Consider the following 6523-nt stretch of genomic DNA (forward strand, 5'->3'; position numbering starts at 1 on the left):
GGACATTATTACAAGACTTGTACCAATGCACCACAAGATCCAAATTGGCAACCTATGACGAAGAAGGAGAGGAGAGTAAAGAGCAAATAGATTGTGGTGTCAACCCAACCAAGAACTGACCAGGTTTCACTGCTAACTTATTATAGGGTTCGATAAGTATTAAACAAAATGTTTAGGGGTTTACTGCTACCTTATATGTCTATTTTAGAAATTGCTAACAATAAATTTGTCTATATTCAAACTTATTAACATTGCTAACTTAATATGTAATTGAGTTGTGATGATTAGCAGGCACCCTAAGACAGATAACAGCTCAAATGCTCCTCATGGTGAAATTCGGGTAAATGCTATGGTGAGTATAGCACATTTTGTGGCATGGATCCTATATGATGGTGCTGCTAGCCTTGCAAACATGTAAATTTGTGTCGATTGATACAGTCTAAGGCCAAGAAGAATAAGAAAAAACTCCCTAAAACCATACCGAAAGAAGGGCAAGTTGGCACACACCAAAGTGAGGAAATACCTCTTTCACAATCTGCACCCAATATGGAGGAGGTATACTATTCATCCCTAAATACATTTACATCTTAACCCAAACCCGCAAATACATTCACTATAATTTTTTATAATGTTCAATTTTTTTACTTTTTGGACCAGCCTATAATAGATAACACGCAGATGAATCCAATGTCATCTATGCGAGAAAAACAATAGGTTATTAGACCCACATGCATGTCCACACCAACATAGGGACCACCGTTCACATCCATGGCTCCAACACTTCCACCCCAAGGGTTTAAGCCCCCTCGTCTCAAAAATACCTCTGCCAACAATACTGTATCCGCAGAGACAATTGCCATATCAAGTTCTAGGACTGCCTCAAGGATCTTGAAGTTCATCCCCATTCCAAGAATGAGGCCACCTAAGGAGAATTGAAATGATGACTTTGAAATAGTTATTTGTGTTTTGTTGACTTAGTTAGGAACATTATGAATTTGTTTCATTTTTAGTTTATTTGGATATGCATATTTTGGAAGTTATTATTGTGGCTATTTAGAGCCTTGAAGAAACTTGACTTCATCTTCAGTATTTTGTTGGGATCATTTTCCATGCCTGCTATTGTTAGAATTGTTCTCTTTAGCAAAATTGTGACCTTTTGGAGCTATCAATATCAACTTTGTGTCATTATATTAGGTTACAACAGCTGGAAGGATACATCATTCCTTATAAATATGTGCCAATAACATATTACCTTTTATATTTATATATTTCTCTATTGAATTTCTCTTGTTGCTTTATATTACCATTTTATAGTTTAGTCATTGTCTATACTAATTATATCAAGTCTAGCAACTGTATATTTAAATAATTAAACACAGCCATGTATGAAACTATAAATTTTCATCTTCATTGATGCACAAATTATATTTTTCTGTTTCATATTGGTACAACCCTTACAACCATGATCACTGGTGCACGAATTTCCACACTTCATACAACTGAACCAGAAAGTGCACTGAGTCGTCCAAGTAATACCTGAGTGAGTCAGGATCAATCCCACGAGGATTGTGATTTGAAGCAAGCTATGGTTATCTTATAGATCTTAGTCAGGCGAATAGAAAGGTTGTTTGATTATTTAAACGCATAAAAAGAAAATGAATAAAACGTTACTCAATTGATGGTGAAAGCAATGATAAGAAGATGGTTATGGCTTGGAGATACTTTGTTCTTCTGGATTAATCCGGTCTTACTACCTTCTTCAACTGTGAATGATTTCTTCTATGGCAGGATGTATGTGATTAACGCCCTTCTTAAAAGATCGTCAATGCTCCTCCAGATCTAAACCCTAGGGTTAATGCAGATCCAGTCTGATTGAGGGTGAAACTCCTGCAGTTCATTCTCCTTAGTGATCCTACTCAAAACGCCACAGACAAGGTCGAATCTTCCGAATCAAAGAATGATGCGCCTTTGGTTCTAGCCTCTACCACAAAGACTCTAATCTCCCCGTACCTCGGTTGAACTAGTGTCTCAAGAAGTCCCCAACAAAGTCGTGGATTAGCCGTCTAAGAGATGTATAATCAAGCTAGTGGTTTATCAATTGCCCAATGAAAGACTTACTCTGAACCCATGTAGAATGAGATAACCTTATGTCGGTTCAACGCATTCATAATGATGAAGAATGAATATACATCTTAGAATAGAGAATCAAACACGAATGTAAATAGAATAGTAGTACTTTATTAATCCATAAAACTCAGTAGAGCTCCTCCCCTCAACCTAGGAGGTTTAGAAACTCATACTGATAGAAAATACAATGTGTAATTCGAAATATGACAGGTCCTCCTCTGAGATTATGGGAGTTCTCAAAATAAATACTAGACTAATGACTAAGGATAACATAAAAAGGGTAAAACAGTCTTTTAGTGTGAAAATCCACTTTTAGGACCCTCTTGGTGAGTGTTTGGACAGAGCTTGATTGAGATCCATATGCTAGGAGGCCTCTAGGGTGTTAAACGCTGGCTAGGGAATCCTTTATAGGTGTTGGACGCTGGTCTCTTCTCCTTTGGGCGCTGAACGCCAGAATATGGCAGAAAGCTGGCATTGGACGCCAGTTTTAGGCCTTCAATTTGGAAGCAAAGTATAGAATATTATACATTTCTAGAAAGATCTGGATGTTAGCTTTTCATATCCATTAAGAACGCTCCATTTGGACCTCTGTAGCTCCAGAAAAGCTCTTTCGAGTGCAAGAAGGTCAGATCCTAACAGCATCTGCAGCACTTTCTCTGTCTCTGAATCAGACTTTTGCTCCAACTCCTCAATTTCAGCCAGAAAATACCTGAAATTGCATAAAAACACACAAACTCAAAGTAGAATCCAAAAATGTGAATTTTGCACTAAAACCTATGAAAACTTAATAAAACTTAAACAAAACATACTAGAAACTATATGAAAATGATGGCAAAAATCGTATAAAATATCCGCTGATCAATCACATTTCTACAAAATAAAACAACCAAATTTCTGCTCCTTCCTAGCCAAAAGTCCTCAGGAACTTTGCAATTACAACTCCTGCAACAAATGCCAAAACAATACATCCAAACCCATTGCATCTACTTTGAATCAAATTCACTTGAGATTTGTATAACTCAACTTCTAACCCAGTCAATCTTTCATCAAACTCCTTCACTTGGTCATGAATAACATGATTATGGCCTTCAAAATGAGCTTCATTTTGCATTAGCCCACCAAAATGAAGATTCTTACTAGCATCCACATTAAACGATTAAACATACTCGTCAAGCCATGCAAAATACTTGCTATGAGGTGCTGAAGTTTGCAACATGGCAGGAAGATTGTTACCCTGGGGAGAAATTTTGTAAATCTTCTATCGAAATCTAAATAAATGGAAAAAAAATAAACTACCTTGAAGTATGGGTAGCCAAGGTATAGTCTGCCCAGGTTTAATTCCGTTCCAAACATGAAGAGAATAGCATGAATACCGCAGTTACATTTTGGGGCAACCCACTTCTTCTTCTTCCTTTCTCTCAAAGTCGTGCCAGAATTTCGACTCCAACTTTCAGAGTCAGATGCATCTTTTCTACTTCGCCAATTTGAGAGTGACAAATGCTCACTATGTTTAGCAAAATGGCAACATTTTGGCCACCCAAATAACGAACAAATCGATCCCTGTCTAACTTCCAATTAGCCAGCACAGCATCTAACGACCACATCATCAACGTTAACTGCCATATACGCAAATTTCGTTAGGTCTTGATGCTGGAGATGACAGAAGGACCGCCTTATCTCACGGCAAGCAGGGACAAGGATCGGGGGTACCATTTTTTTGGACAAGGATTACTATGTCCTTCAAGAAAATGGACAGGGATCGGGTTGAAACTTTACTCAAGAAATATCAGCAAATTAATAGAGAAGAAGAAGAAAAAGAAGTAACAGGGGCAGTTTAAAGGAGAAATTAGTGTGAGAGAAAGTGGCATTGAAAAAGAAACTCCGGAGTAAAAAAATTTAAAAAGTGTTGTACCACGACAACTACGGTAGCATCAAACGTAGAAACTGTGGCGGCAACGGCGGCGAAAACTGCGGTGGCAACAGTGACAGCAACATCAGTATAAAGGACAGATCTGAAAATGCATTGATAAGATAGGTGGCTCGATCCAGAAGCTCTCTACTGCAACGGACACGGCAGTAGTAATGGCGCCGGCGGCAAAAATGGCAACAGGAACGATGGCGAAAATGGCGGTAGAAAATTCAGGATTTCATCGCCGTTCTCTTCTCCGCTAACCAGCCTCTCATCTCTGCGAAAAGGAAAAATTAGGTTTTAAGGAAAAATTTTGTATTTTAATAAATTAATTATGTAGAGGTTTTCTAAATTGTCATGAATAAAATGTATTATAGAGGTTTTCAAGAAACCTCCATTAAAATACTCCCAAAATTAAATATTAATCTTGTTGTGAAATAATTTTATTAAATTAATATTTGTGGGTGTTGTAATAGTGGTGTTCAAAAGCTTCTTTTAGAAAATACTTCTAAGTTTGTTAAATATACTTCAAGTGATGTTCAAAAAAAATTATATATTTTTACTTCAATGGTGAGAAACTCAATTAAAAAATATTAGAGATGCCAATTTTTGTATCGTTATTATTGAAACTCGTGATGAATCTAAAAAAGTGCAAATGACTATTATTTTGAGATTTCTTGATCTGGATGATTTTGTTCAGATGTTTCTTTGATCTTGTATATGTTAGTGACACTAGTGTGCTGCATTGACTTTAAAAAATGAATTGGTATCTGTATTTTCTATTTATAATTTTTAAGATGTAAATTTTGAAGTTTGAGGTATGCTGGTGCTAGCAATATGTAAAGTGAATGGAATAGTTTGCAAATTTTATTTCTCGATGATTGTTGACAAATATATTATGTCCCATTATTTTTCTCATAAATTGTAATTAACACTTGTGGATATTCAGGAGAAGTACTTCAAGTTCGTGAATTTTTATATAATTATCAATATTGTTGGTACATTTTACAAAAGGCATAATCGACTATAAAAAGCTTAAGAAATAGAAAATACAAATTTAATTGCTAATAATAAACTAGAAACAGGTCAATTTGTAAAGTTGGTGCAAACAAAGTTACCACTTTACAAAGAATTGGAGATACAATATAGAGTTCTCATTTTTATTCTATTTATAACTTCATAAGAATGTTTATCCCTACTCATACCATTTTCAATAGTATCATTAATGAAGCTGCAACTTCTATTAAAAGAGGTAAAGCTTATGGTATTAACAAAATGCTATTCTCGTTTAAATTTGTTTTTTTTTTTTGGCTATATTTGATATTTTTTGGCTATATTTGATAAAGCAAATTTTGTGGGTTACTAATATTCTGTGCTAAGCGCTACAACAAAAATCTCAGCATATTTTAAATATAATGCATATTGTCTCTATATCAAAATTACTCTAAAATTTGAAGAATAATAGATTATGTAATTTATTTGATACTATTAAAAAATTTTATAAGAAACATGAAATTAAAATCCTTAATATGCGTATATAATACATTGTTAAAAGAGGTTGATTTCATCAACTAAAGATAATAGTTGATCATCATTATTGAATAGATGTGTTTTTTAGTAACAATTGACTCTCAAATACAAGAATTAAATAGTAGATTCAAAGAGAAAATGATGGAGCTTGCGATTTTAAGTATTGTTTTAGATTTTAAAAATAATTTTAAGTTGTTTAATATTCAAAATATATGCAAGTTAGTTGAAAAGTATGATCGTTCTAATTTTCTAATCATGAAAAGGATTCTTTTGAATGCTAAATTGTAACATTATACAACATTTAAAAAAATTTAGGGCACTTTTTTATTTATGTAAAAGATTGATAGAAACAAAAAAACTAAGAATTTTTTATTTGGTTGATAGATTGATCCGCGATGTCTTGACTCTTTCGGTATTTATAGTAATAATAAAAAGAGCTTTTTCAATCATAAAAATTATTAAAATAAGGTTTAGAAATAAAATGGCATATGAATTTTTTTATAGATAATTCAATAATTTACATTGAAAAAAAAATTATAGCTACTTTTAATACAAATTCATAAAAAATGACTTGAATCAAAGAAAAATCGTCAAACATAATTATTTATGTAAATTATATATTTTAATTTATTTCAACTGTAGTATTATTATTGTTAATTTTTTTTTCGTAGATAAGTTATAAATGTATTTCAAATTATTTACATGAACTATGAAATATTTTTTTATAATTTTACTGAAACATCGTCTAAAAAATTGATTAATATTTATAGATTTTAAATACAATCATATTTTTATAATATTTGATGTTAATTTTAAAATGTTTGTGTTTAAAGTATTATGATAAATAATATGTTCAATTACGTTAGTTGTATTTGAATAAATTCTAAGTTTTGATATCGTAATTTTCAATTCAAATTTGTTATATATAATGATTTTCAATGTTAGTTTTTTTTTTTT

Source organism: Arachis duranensis, chromosome 7, assembly GCF_000817695.3.
Source record: "Arachis duranensis cultivar V14167 chromosome 7, aradu.V14167.gnm2.J7QH, whole genome shotgun sequence".
NCBI lineage: Eukaryota > Viridiplantae > Streptophyta > Magnoliopsida > Fabales > Fabaceae > Arachis > Arachis duranensis.